Source organism: Betta splendens, chromosome 2, assembly GCF_900634795.4.
Source record: "Betta splendens chromosome 2, fBetSpl5.4, whole genome shotgun sequence".
NCBI lineage: Eukaryota > Metazoa > Chordata > Actinopteri > Anabantiformes > Osphronemidae > Betta > Betta splendens.
Window position 1 is genome coordinate 10,639,451 of NC_040882.2, and position 14,353 is coordinate 10,653,803.

A 14,353-nucleotide genomic window follows, 5' to 3' on the forward strand; every position below is an offset into this window, starting at 1 on the left:
CAAACTTTTGCACATCAGACAGTGGAACAAAAGCAGAATAACAGTAGAATGAGAAATAAATCCACAGAAACAATCTGCACATGTAAACTGGGTGGGGGTAAATGCTTTTCATAGTGTTTGGGAACACTTACACATCAGAAATGAAGCGTCAACAGGGCTTTAACAGACTGTGATTCTAGTTTTGGTGCAATTTGCATGACGCTTGTATCTGTTGACCATCGTATAAAGTTGTTTGAGTGAACTCCTGCTCCTTTTTGTTGTGGTCCACTGAGGCTGCCACTCCCCGAGATGCATTTAGGTTATTTTTATCGTGTGAAATGCCACACAGAGCGCATTTAATTCAGAATCTCCCCCCCGATGTGTATTTGACCCTGAACGCTCCAGTCCTGATCAGTTTAGCCCAGTGCCGTTAGAATCAACACTCATCAGCCGTGGATCAGAATCAGGAATGAATATCTTCATATCTAACTCGCCACCAAACACCACCCAGGGCGAAAGGGTTGTTTGTGTGACGTGTCTCCATGACACCAGAGCTCTGGAAGAGCGGTTGGCCTCTGCGGCTTCGACTCCTGTTATAGCAATAGTTAATACTGAATGACCCACAACCCCTCACTGAGTGGCTGACGCACACGTCTCGAATCAAACAGCGTAAAACGCACAGATGCTTGTTTTGTACAGACCGGGACTGAGACGGGACCCACCACCACCACCTGTCTGTCTGTGTAAAACCTTTTTTTACTTGACCTCTTGCTTAAATAAAGCATCTATGAATAAATAAAACCTCTATTCCCTGTCTCTGACTCGCTCCCATCTCCTCACCCCCACACTACAGCTGGTGGGTCGTCTCATGCTGGAAATAGCGGTCAGCTGGTCTGACCAATGGCTGCTGTGGTGTCGAATAACATCTGCCTTGTTCTTTATATCTTCCCAACTTTCCCTTTTTCCAGCTGTCCTCTTATTTTCTTTTGCAGCCTCTTCTTTTCCCACTTTACTTCTAAGTTAAACTACAATTTCTCCCTCTGTCTCTGTCTGTCTGGCTCATATTTTACTACTGACATTAAATGACAGGACTGCGTCAGCAGCTAAATTCAGCCGCCTGTCTCTGTGCTGGCATGTAAACCCTGCTGTGATGTAATGCATCAACATGTACTGTATGTACCCGCCGCGCTAAAGAAGACGTGGTTGGACATTAAGGATCTAAACATTCTCCATTATTTTTCGGGTTGTCTGGTTGATGCTGTTCAAAAATTGACAAAACATTTAGGTTTCATTTTGATTGTTGATCCTAATTAAGTTCAAATATCACAAAACACGTGACAGAAAAAATAACTCTTGCAGCTCTTGTTTGCATGTTAGTGTAGTAAATACAGTAAATGTTATTTACCAAATACATAAACCCATAATTAATATCGAAACATGGTTTAATGATGAGAGGGGCCCATTTGATAATTTGTGTTAAGGGGCTTGTGCCCCATCAGCCTTGGTCCAGATAATAAGGGTCTGATGTCTTTTTATTTCTCTTGTCTTCAGTTCGATAAAGTCAAAAAGGCCTCAGTTAGTTCCAGACCTCAGCATCTAGGGTCTTAACACTTAACGACAGTGTAAAACCTCCTAGTTTAGAAACGACTGCCTTTAGAAACCTGCTGTTTTCTCCTGCTCAGTCAAACGATGAAAATGTTTTTTCAAGCCTGAATAAGGAACATGGTTCAGGAAATTAAATGTTAAATTGGTGAAATGGAACAGGTCTTATAATTAAAGCCTGTTTGTTACCATGATCCTATTCGGCAAATATAATAACTTCCTTTGTTACATTAGTTTTACTATTGGATGTGAAATCGATATGAAAGCGGAAGCGGGCTGTTCACTGTACATTCATATTATTTTGAGAAAGTTGTGTTTTGATAAACTGTTAAATGTAATTTCATGTTTTGTTCAGTTACACGAGGTGCGGGAGTTACAACAGGCCTGTGGGTGCTGCACGAACATCCAGATAATTAGAACCAAGAGGAGGAGGCTGCACATAGACAAGTCAGACAAAAGGAAATGGGCAGTCTGTGCAAAGTGAGACGTAAAAAAAGTAGCCAAGGGCCTGGTTTCCTGTGATTGAGTAGTAAATAGATTGTTACATTGCTAGAAAAAGACAAACGAGTGCAAACACGGTAGATCAGCCATATTTAAATGAAGAGATCTGAATGTTTTACTAGTACATGGTCATTTACAGTGCAAGTGACTAAAGGCATCTGGAAAACTTCATGTATAATTCTCTTACGTGTGTGCAGCCGATCACATCTGGCACCACCGTAACCACCACCAGCTGCGATTTAACCATATTGTGCCTACAAAGAAAGGCACAGGCAGCACATTTCATCCACGAGTCTGAAAGCCAACAAAATCTGGACTCATCCGCTTTATAGGTGTGATCGAGTAATGAGTTGTCTGAGCAGAAGATGGCAGCAAAGGCAGCGTCTGGGTTTGAAACTGTCTTTAGAGAGACTGTGTGAGATGCTGGCAATGAAGATGAATGTGTGGCAACAGATCCGCCTGTTCTTCAGAGAGTTGGGTCTGGCTTCGAAAATGAGAGAGAGACTGTGAGCGAGAGAGAGCGAGAGAGAGAAAGTACTGAAGGGAAAACAAAGAAAACAAGAAAGATGGTGTAGAAGAAAAGCAGCTGTTGATTTCTTGAGGGAAGAAGAACATGGGTGGGAAATACATGACAGAGCAGGGAGTCGGGATGGAGTGGAGCATCAGTGTGTGATGTGACCCACATGGAGTTTCTGGGTCACTACAGACCAGAAGAGGAAAGCAGCCTGTGTGTGTGAGAGGATGTTGAAATATGTCTGGCAGACCGGGATCCCAGAGGAAGCTCACACATCCACCCGCTTTTTGGGTTAGGAAAGTGGGTTTTTCAGAATCAGGCTGTACCCCAGGACTTGAACTGATCCATCAGGTTGGAGTGGTTTCAACCATAGCCAGCGTCTCTGAGCACTGAGTATAATGCCATTATTGATGTCAGGCCTCCAATAGCACCACCCTTGTACACTTACAGTACATGTACTGTACTGTACTTTACTGTACTGTACTGTACTGTACTGTAGTGTCGTCAATGCAGGCACAGAATCCTTACAGGGTCTGGATTAATTTTTGTTTTTTGCTCATCAATCTGTGGACCAGTACCTTCAGGGTATTAATTTTTTTTAGCTTGGGTGTAAAAAAAAAAAAAACACCTAAAGGTCTGTGTAAAAGGTGCTATGGGTCTGGATTAGAAAGGAGCCTGTGGCCTCAGTGGTCTCAGGATGTAGATTGGAAGTGTCGACGTAGAGATAAGGATGAACAGATTAGAACTGATGAGACTTTGGAGCTCAAAGGTTAAGGATTCTTGTTCAGCTGTATCTCAGGGCTGCCTTGAGGGAGTTGTTTTTCAAACTGGGAACAGATGCCCTGACCATCTTTAGAGGTGGATTCTCACATCAAGGAAATAATCTGTTTGATTTCAGCACATCCTCATTATCGACAAAAAAGTCTTCCCCCAAGCCCCCTGTCACATGATACAGTACCAACATGCCCACTCGCTCACTGAAGCAAGTGTAAAAATGAAAGCAATAAAATACAAGATAAAACTTCAAGGCGTTCAAGAAGCAGCAGATGAACTACACAAGCTGAATGGACGTCACAAAAGGCAGCACAGTGATTACTAATAATGTAGACAAAGGCAGAATAATTAAATGATGATGAGATATGCTGTTTTAACTACACAACAATGAGTGATTGTGTTTTGTTTTTATAATTCACAAAAAAAAGTTGAAAAATATTTAAAAAACAGTGTCCAAAAAATGAAGCTCTCCTTTCACTTCAGGCTGTAAACACTTCCTGAAAATAACAAGCTAAGTTACATAAATGACATCAAATGAGGTGCGGTGAGAAAGACGCTGAAAAGAGGGACAAGTTTAATTTAAAAGACTGATATCAGCTCCCATCTGCACTCCCAGCGCCGTCCTCTTTCCAAGCACATCCTTCAATATTTAAGTCAAAACCTGCAGCGATCTCTTTCCAAGAATTTCAACTACTAGACTCCCAGAATATTTTAAATGAATGAGTGAAGTGTGGAGACGTCTTTATTAAGTTGTCTTTTCTGTTGACATTTAAAAGTCTGTGTGTATCTGCATTAATGTATGAACTTGAGTTTTTCCAAACTTTTCTGTTTTGTTGTTTTTTTTAGGTTCAGTCTTATTGTAAATTAAGATGCAGACTGTTTTATTAGCTATTTCTAATCATTTTTATTGTGCCCATGTTTGGAGATGTCTGAACGAAGTGAAAATGCTACTTGCACCTTTTCTCAGAGCCGTGTCTTCTTCGTCAAGGTCTTCAGAGGGCTTCTTTTGTCTGCTTAAAAAGTCTTCTGAAAGAATATTGAGTCAACAAAGTCAGAAATATTGCCTATTAAATGGTGTGGCATTGTCATGCTCCATCGGCCGCCTCATGTTTTGCTTTCATCTGCCTATTTGCAGTTTGACAGATTAAAGCTCAGTGGTGTGAAATTCTTCATTTCTGTCAGTTGACATTTTTGTGAACGATATTTCCCCACAGATGGAACACAACAGTTGTCGTATACAGCAATTTAGGGCCTTTTCTTAAATGAAAACCTGTTCAGGGACACACTTTATTTATCAAACCCTAATGAGCAATCTTTGGTAGCTTGCTGCAGTTAAGAGCGTTTATTGGATCCAACTTTGTCATCAGGGAGACAATTCTAGCATTTGACTTCTCATGTTTGCATAATGTTCTATATAATTGTGATAATGTCACAATTAGCTTCAGCTGCTTCACACACTCAATATGATGCATAGTTACAATATTATTACTATTTTTTCAGTAAGGAGTTGTTTACTCGACTGAGAGTCAAAGAGATGCTATTAGCAAAAGCTATTAGCAATAGTTAAAGCTAAAGCTAGAGTAGTTGGCTAGATTTAGCAGGAGCTAATTCTAATAGCGTGTTCTTTAGCGTGTTCACTATCATAGCTAGAGTTGTTCATATCTTTGGAAAAGTTTCTTATGGTTAAAAAAAATAATGCAAAAAAGAAATTAGACTCTGGATAATTCTGAAGTTTCTCTGTTTCCCTGCTAATGTTAAGCATAGGAGCACGTTCACGGCTAAGAGTCACGTGTCTACAGTTGTTTAGCATCGTGAAGGGACCACTGAGGGATGCGAGAACTCATCAAGGTTAACATTAGCATTTGGATCAAATCCCTCTTGTAGGGCTGCCTGCTTTCTCATTTTCTGTTTCTACAGTACATGCATTAAATGTAAGATGAGTGGGTGTGGAGGACGGGGAGTTGTGTAAAAGCACCTGATGGAGCCAAAGCCGTGAATCCTTTTGCTGATGAGGCAACAGTAAAATGCATTTACAGTTTTCAGTTTCACGTGCAACTCGTCCTGCAGTGACTGTAACTCATGCATCGGAATCGAACAGTATCCTATTAAAGCTAAGTTGCGGCGGTGCAGCGAACAGCGGCGTGACCTTAGAGGCCTGAGGCGCTAGCATGCTAGTAAACGCTGAAGGGCTGCGCTCAGCTAACACTCCTGGGTGTATCTGCTCCCTGAGCCGGGTGAGCGGTGCTAGCTCGGTGCGCATGAGAGGAGCGGGCTTGCATGTCTAAGTGGATGTGGCTGTGTGTTAGTATTAGCTCACTGATAGTTTCTTACTGCACCTGCTTTGGCAGCTCAGCGGGATATAGATCTACAGTTGCCCTGATTCACTTTCGTTGGAGCACTTTAATCTCGCCTTTGCTCTTTGAGTTGCTCTCCATTTCTCCTGTTCGTGCGCACTCCCCCCACCTCTCTCTCTTCTTCTCTGCTCCATACTCACCCCTCTTGTATTGATGGCTGTCTCTCCATTATTCTTGACTTTCAATTCTGTTTTGTTGTTTCAGTCTCTGTTATTTGCTCACACTGCTATCGTCTAGAGTCTAACTCGTGCACACACACACAGACCCCAAACACCAAACACACTCCTTGGCGATCAGCGCTCCTCCATTCCTCACATCTTTCTTTCTTATATTTTTTTAAGAAAACTATTGTCAGCAATGTTCTTTTCATTTTTGCTCCCTGAAATGGTGTCACAAGGTTGATGGAAAAGCAAAGATGGAATGGGGAGAGATGATTTAGAAAATACAGATGAGGGAAAAGGTGCAAGCGAAAGAAAAATTCAGAGAAATGGAGACAGATGGCCAGAGGGCAGACGAGGGCCACTTAGGCTGAAAGGTTGAATGGGCGAAAGGAAGGAGGGAAAGATGGAGCACTGGGAATGTGTTGAAATGGAGGTTTGAGAGGGCAGGTCAGAGGAGGAATTTAGATGGCTGGATGGGCAAGAGAAGGTTGAACAAGCACAAAGGGAGAGCTTCACGTCACAATCTGACAAACGGAAGGAGGGATTTACAGGTGGGACCAAATGGAAAAACACAAGAGAGAAAATTCAGTGGAAAAATATTGGAAAAGGGAAAGTTCATGGACAATAGCATACAAATATGCTCACTCTGTTCTGGAGGGAAATTTATGGGAAAAATTATGTGCCCCTCCAAACAAAAACCTAGACGTCTTTCAGTTTGAAATGCTACTGTCACCACTGATGAAGCCCTGTTCTCCACAAATACACTTTGACACTAAGCCCACAGTCACGGATTTACTTAGTTTGTGTTCCTAATTCTTTAAATTAGGAAGAAAAGAGCACTGTTTTGGTCTAGGACAGTGGAGGCATAGCAGTCACAGCAAACATATTGTGCTGGATGTGTTTGTTACACACTGCAGGGGGTAAAGGCTCATCACCATAATGTCACCACCAGCATAATTAGCGTTTGGAAACAAGTCTCTGACAAATATTAAACAGAGGTAGGCCCTTGCTGTTACCTAGTCCACATGCCACGACTCAACGTCCAGATGACCTAATCTACTGTAAATGGCTAAGAATCTTGGCTCTCTCAAAAATTTAGTGTCTGAGCCGTATGGTTAGATAATGTAGCAAGGATGAGGATTATCAGGAACAGTCTCTGTCGTCAGACATCTCACTCACACAGTCCATTTGAAACCAATTTTGCTTCTGCTGGGTTAGAACCCACCATGACCAACACTTCCTCCAAGTATGAGCTTAATGTTCCTGAATTTCATTAAAGAGCTGGAGAGTGTGTTCCAGGATCAGCGAAACTATACCTTTAGTTTTAGGGCTGGCTGAATGCTCTGCCTCCACCCTCCCCACAACTCTTTCCCATCATTTACCTACTGTGCATTTAGCTGAGTCAACCAGAGAAAGCAAATTGCTGTTACAGTAAAGAAGGCTCTTTCACTGCCTATCATCAGCATTACAGACATTCTGTATGAGGAGTTCAAAGAACCACTGTGGCATCGTCAGTATCCTTTGAAGATGGTAGGATCATGGAACAGGGAAAAGCCTGTAAAGGAAGAAACTGTTTTTTAAGACTTTGCATGTCAACCTTATGCGTTCAGCGAGATCTAAAAGCAATTCTCAGTCCCTTTTTATTTAATTTTTTGAAAATATTAATAATTTGTCAGTAATGAATTTGTCCCACTGCCCTGTTTTGGTGGTGCTTTATTGTCGTAGTAAAGTAATTGATCTGTTTAAAAACGTGAGCCCGTTCTACCGTGTCTTCTTCTATGGTGCTTTGTGGGCAAATTCGATAATGAGCCAAAGTGGATAAAGGAAGAGAAGAAGAAATAACCGCTCAGTAACAGTACATTTAATGGCCCAGCTTTAAACCAAAAGTAAGTTGAAACGTTTGCAGAATAATATTTATAATGAGAGAATGCTGGGACAGTTAACAATAGACTATACGTTATAGCTAGCTAGCTTTATTGCTAGCTTTTTGGCTAACCGTGACGTTATCTCCTACACATGGCTTATTTGCATACATCAACATGATCACGTGGACAGCGGGGTTAGCCAGCCACCGATAACAATAGGACAGTATATATGCTGTGCAAGACAACACTACATTTAAAGCTGCCATACTCAGTTTAAGAGTAATCCTTTCCTCAGATAAACAAACTGTGATAATTAATAGTTAAATATTTTACACTTGGGAAAGGGAGCATACATCTTACGTTTAGCTGTTACTGTATATTTATTTATGCTTGATTTTATGCTTGATAAAAGAGGGAAAGATAGGAGAGAGAGAGAGAGAGAGAGAGAGAGAGAGCAGACTGAGCACCAAAACAGACAGTGAGAGAAGAGGATGAACCAGGTGAGAATACAGACTTATCAACAAGGCAACACATGTGGCATTATGTTTAATTGGATGTTGGTAAAACGTTCATCACTTGTGTCGTTTTTTTAACCTCATTACATTTGAATAGAGCATTTCTCTCTGTGGTTCAGTGTTGTATTTTATCATTTTAAGATTGTAATGTTTAGTGTGTTGAATGTGGTATAAGGGCATTTTTTGAAAGTACCAATACAGTATGTACCCATCTAAAAAAAATTAACACAATTTTTAGAAAATTCTCAATTTTTCAGTTAAGTGGGGTAGTAAAAATTCAAATCTGAAACTATTGTTGCTGATAATTAAATTGCTATACTCTAAATGAGGTAATTGCTATCTACAGTAGTAGATTTGTGTGTGGGTTCTTTTCAGGTACTCTGGTTTCCTCCCACATTGACATGCAGTCAGGTTAATAAGTGACTCTACTGTATGCTGGCTCTGTGATAGACTGACGAACTGTCCAGGGTGTTTCCCATCGCTCACCCAGTGACAGGTGGGAAGGCCTCCAGCCCCCCCGCGACCCTTACAAGTGCTCTGGATAGTGGATGGATGTGCAACTAGCAACTTAGCAGGTATGTGGAACTCTTTTTCAAGCACTGTACCCATACCACAATTCAGTTAGCACCTCTACAGAGTCTAGTGTCATCTCTGGGTTTATCCATATTGTCTTGCTTCTTTTTTATTACTTTATAACACTGGCATTCAGTATGCAGAATCTGATTCAAGAGGAGTAGGTGTACAATTGGGGTATAGGTGGAAAAGTAACCAAGTTATATCTAAAATATCAGGGGACCCCTTTAGGAATAATCAAGACAAAAACAAGTGAAAAGGCTGACATGCAGATGAAAGAGCGAGGGGTGAGATACACAGAGAAAGGAGTGGGAGGGCTGGGGAGGAGAGGGACACAGGGTTCTGATTGCAGTTAATTGCTGTTCACATCCAGGGCGGGTCTAATCACTCTCAGCATGTGTGTGTGTGTGTTAGAGTGTGTGTATGTGGGTGCACGTGTGGACTGTACTAATTCTTCCCCAGCCTCTGGGTATAGCCCTGAGCTCAGTGGAGCGGCAGCTTGCTCGTGCTTTAGCCTTGGTTTATAATTAGCAAATAGATTATATTCCAGAACCTCCACTGAGCCCTCCACGCCTCCGAATCAGACAGGGACTCTTTTTCAACTTACATTAAGACTGAGGGGAGAGACGAGGAATCGGGACCATAGATAACTCCATATAAATAACTTTCCCTCCTTAATTTATGTCCTTTTGTAATATCTGTGTTCCCTCTCTAGATTAGTTCTTGTCTTCTTCTTAGTGTTCAGGAAAGTCCAGTTTTATTGAATTTTACACCAAACTACTGACTTCAACCTAACATCAACATGTTGGTTATACATTAAAGTCAGTGATCCATTGATGGGTACAGATCCTCCAATTGTTTAGTACATAAAAATGTTTCAATCATTTTTAGTAATGTAAAACAAATAATTATTTAGCAGGAAATACTTGACTGGCATTTAAGTTTTGTTTTATAAAGTAGATAAGTATAATAGTGAAAAAATGTTTACTGCAGTTTCCCACTTTCCAAAATCTATCCAGACATAGCACAATACAGTCCAATGGACAAGCAGCATTGCAAATGAATCTATGCTTCAGATCTCTAACTTGGGAGTGTGTTTGTATTAGAGCTGTAAACGCAGTGAGTTACCAGGATGTGTGTGATAACACACAGATAACATGATGACTCTGGACATATCACCCTGTGTGCTGAACAGCAAGTTTCATTATAAAAGCTTCCAGCTGGCTCAAACCAAGGCTGTATGTAGACAGTGATGAACTGTATGATGGTTAACAAAGATGCTGGGGCTCAATAAGCCATGTTCATCGAGTAAGCAATAAAACTTAATAATAGTGAATTTGCTGAATACTCACACAGGTTCTGAAAAAAGTGATAGAGTCCTACTGGGGCACAGTCGTGGCACCGTCTCAGACAATAACACATGTTCCTCCGTTCCTTTACTTCTTGCAAAACTTTAAAATTGCATTTTAATGGACCCTGAAACCCTCAACTATGCGTCTACAAAATAAAGTAACCCAGTGAAAAACACTGGAAGTGCTTGACTTACTGTGGCAGGAATGCAGCATGAGAGGGATTGAACTTTATGGCTTTGTGGAAGCTGAGTAGCGACTTGCTCCCCCAAAGACATTCACCATCTGTTTTGTTCTATCATTTGATTTAAATAACATTTATGAGCTGGGTGAAACGTGAGGCGAGATCGTGGATCTGAAGCTAAATAGGAGTCTTCCTTATTTGTATTCAGCTGTGGCTGGAGGCAGCACTCAACATCAATCGCCTTTTTTAACACAATTGTCAAACTCATCAGTTGCCGCGGTTTGGTGCTAATGTTTTTCTCTCATTGATTATTTACACATCTCTGCAGGATAGTTGGATCTTAATTAGAATAGAAGTATGGTGCTTGTCTTGCTACATTCACCCTATTAGATTTCATTTGACTGGGGTTGAAGCACATTTCAAACAGAATTTTATCTCAATGATCTGGTCAGTTTCTTGCTGCAGGGCCTATAGTCTGTTGGTGAACTTGTTTACACAGTTTTAAGCTGGAATTACTTAATTAAGGGGCTTTGAACTTGCCTTCACAGTTGTTAAAATGGTTTTTAGGCTTCGTCATTATGTCCGGTTATTTTACTTTATGTTTGCTCTTACAGTACATATGAAAACTGGATGCATTATTAAGAAATATATATTCTATCCAATAATATGAAGAGGGCAGTTTGGTTGTGTTTGAGACAGTAGATACAAACTCCATGTTGATCAGATTCCTCTTCAGAATGACTCTGCTCGGCTTTGCATTAACTCTCCTCCATATTGTTTGTGTTTTTACTTGTGTTCGTTGTCTATCTACTGTATATGTCACCGTATATATATCTACAGTAGAAGCTTCTATGTTTGAGTGTATGATTATCTGATTCACTGCGTTTCTAAAGTATTTAAAAAAAAAACTATTCTATACACCGTTCCTTTATAGCCGACGCCACTTTAGTTTTATTATAATGAGTTGTTTAAATCATTTTTATCCCCTAACATGTTTTGCACTTGTGATAAATGTACTCTGGTTGTTATATCTGTGATTAAAACCTGCTTTAAGTCCCTGGGTTTAATCAGCCATGGTGGCAGGCACATTTCACAAGACAAAGTATTCCTAAATATAAGACACGCTAAACAATTTAATTAGCCCCCAGCTTATTTGAAACCATTGTGAACTTGTGTAACATAATTCATAACCACTTTTAGTGCTCAGCCTTTGATCTGCATGAAAAGAGACAAAAGAAGAGCTCTCTTTATTTAGGCTTTGTTAGAAAATGTTCGAAGAGGTTTGTTCTAAAACAAGATTGTCCCTATTTGACAAAAAGCACACTCACTGTTGTAAAATGATTAGCAACACAAAATTGAAACAAATTTACATTTTAATGGACTTCATGCATGTCACAGTTTGGTGAAGGAACTATCCACAAAGGCTTTTATGGTTTAATAAAGGACTTGTTTAAACTAAAAGGCATCACATTAGCTGACAATGGCTGAAACCCTGTTTGCACGAGGCTCGTATAATTAGGAGACAGGAGTTAGGAGTGAACACGTAGTAGTACAACCATGCAAATTTAAATGTCAGTCTGAGCAAGTTAAAGCTCAACTGGTCCACTTACATCTGAATGCAAATCACAGCCCATACTAATTGTATGATTTTATGTGCATTGGCATCATTGACACGTGGACTGTATCTAGACTCGACAAACGCAGTCTGCCAGCTGTGTTTTACTCATCACATCCCAGATAAATACTGACTTTGGACTGTTTAGCACATTGGTACAGAAGAACAACAATATCCAGCTGATCCCAGAAACAAACAGTGAGGCAGAAATGGTCACACTGAGGTTTGCTTGACTTGAGGCTGTCATGAGTCTCTCGCACAGCTTAATTGCTCGCCTGCCAAGAAAGGCTTGTCTGCATTTTTGGACCGAAAACTCTTAATAAGTAAACAAACCCACAATTGAATTACATGTAGGATTACTGCACTCAGGCTTTAATGAGTAAACAAACGGCTGGATTAGCTCACAGGTTGTTTGACTGGGGCATTCGTGTGAACAGATTCAAACGGGCTCGGAGCTCAGGTGGTTGATCAACGTGGGAGCGTTTCGGAGCTGACGCTGATCTGAACTCCCCTGGCTCGTTAGTTTAATCAAACATCTGCTCAGGAGATCACCTCAGTAGTCCCTCCTTTTTTCTGCTCTTCTGTGCATTCTAAGACTCACGACGATACCCCCGCACACAGCTGACTGTTTATCATGCTGCCACAAGCAAAGAGCTGCTAATTACAGCGTAGCGGTGAGAAAGTGTATGTTTGGCTATTTTTGGAAGTGTGTTTCTGTACACACTTCGAGCGCGTGCACTGTCATTTGAGCAGCGCTCGTTAAGCTAATGACTCCGCCCTCTGCGGTATCACTCTCTGAGGAAAACATGCATACATTTATTGCCACTGGCAGCTCAACAATACTGTGGCCTTAGCAACTGTAGCTGGGATACAGTACAGTAGGCGCCGAGGTCCTTGGCAACGCGGGCGCTTCCCCAAAAACTCCCGGTGAGTCTGAAGGCAGCTGGAGCTGACACATGGCTGCTGTGCACAATCCCAGCGAGCTGTATGAGCGTACTGCTATGTCAGTGAGGACCCGTTCGACTTCTACATACTGGGAGTGTGCAGTCCAAACCTTCAGAAGGCTGTTGGACTGTTTCTACCTAGTGGTACTTTTAGGTTTGATGATTTAAATTTAAAGTGGGGAACGTCTTCTCCCTGTACCTACTTCCAGTCTCCATCCCTTGTGCAGTATCTAACAAACCCTGTTCAAGGCTTGTATGATTGAAATTGCAGCTGAAAGTTTGCCTGTGGTGTCTTTTTGTTCACTGCAGCCTCTGTTTATACGGAGAATTCAAGGTTGAGCAGAAAAGGCTTGTGACACAGCATCCGTGTCAGAGTGATGCTGTTGGAAGTGGGACAGAGACCAGTCAGAATGTTTCTGAACTGCTGAAAAGGTTGAGGTTTTAAATGCATGGCGTTTTAAGGTTTTCTTTTACAGTAAGTTTCTTTTTTTATTAGCCCTTTATGAAGATCGTTGTATTAGTAATTCATACTTTGAAAACAGTACAACTAGGTTCAGCCTCTTCTGTGTAAGAGGGATATAATGGATGCACTTTGTGCAAATTTAATAGATACTATAACGGCCAGCTTGTGAATATAATGCACTATTTATCTATACGTGCGTGTGTGTGTGTTTGATAAAGTGAGGACATTTTGACAAAGTGAGGACATTTTGGCCAGTCCTCATGTCTTTGGAGGCCTGTTTCAGGGTTAAGATGTGAATTTAAGGCTGATGCTAGAATTGGGTTTTGGTTCAGATTAGAGCAAAGAGCAAAGATTAGACGTTAGCTGTCTAACTTTACTGAGCACAGTTCAACAGACAAGTTAGTTTTAGACATTTATTTTATATAAAAAAAGTTTTTTATTTGTAATCACTAAAAAGTGTGTGTCTTTCTCAAAGCATTCATGAAGTGATGTCTAAATTTTAAGTTTGATTCACTGTGCTCAATAACACAAACACAGTACAGAAATATTACATTTATGTTCCTTCAATACCTGGAAATGTTTGTTTTTTTCATGTGTGGAGATGAAAGGGTTAAGAAACTGCCTGATGGCGAGCTTTAATATTTTCCAAAATGAATTGCCTCAAAGTATGGCTTAATCAAGAAAGCGTGTGATTAAGAAGCCCAGCTCTGTGTGCACATCAACACATGTATAGTACACACACACACACACACACACACACACACACACACACACACACACACACACACACACACACACACACACACACACACACAGGTGTGTGGACACACATTCCTATACGAACACTCGAGAGAGCAGTCTCCTTAATGGCCCCGTTCTCAAGTCCCCAACTGCGATAAGTGAATTTTAATTAAGAGAATATTGAGAATTGTAATAAATTATTTTAATGAGCTGCAAATG

At 40.8% G+C, this 14,353-nt stretch overlaps 1 protein-coding gene across 21 annotated transcripts in view; it reads left to right on the forward strand.

The window, feature by feature from the left end:
* Positions 1-14,353, forward strand: part of dmd (dystrophin) — a 192,541-nt gene that overhangs the window by 1,148 nt on the left and 177,040 nt on the right. Inside the window, exon 1 of one of the 21 annotated variants that reach the window (XM_055507120.1) lies at positions 8,761-8,840. The exons of the other annotated variants lie outside the window; for them this stretch is intronic. The gene's annotated coding sequence lies outside the window, so the exon portion shown is untranslated. Of the gene's footprint in view, positions 1-8,760; positions 8,841-14,353 lie in introns of those variants that run through there. 21 annotated transcript variants of the gene reach the window in all.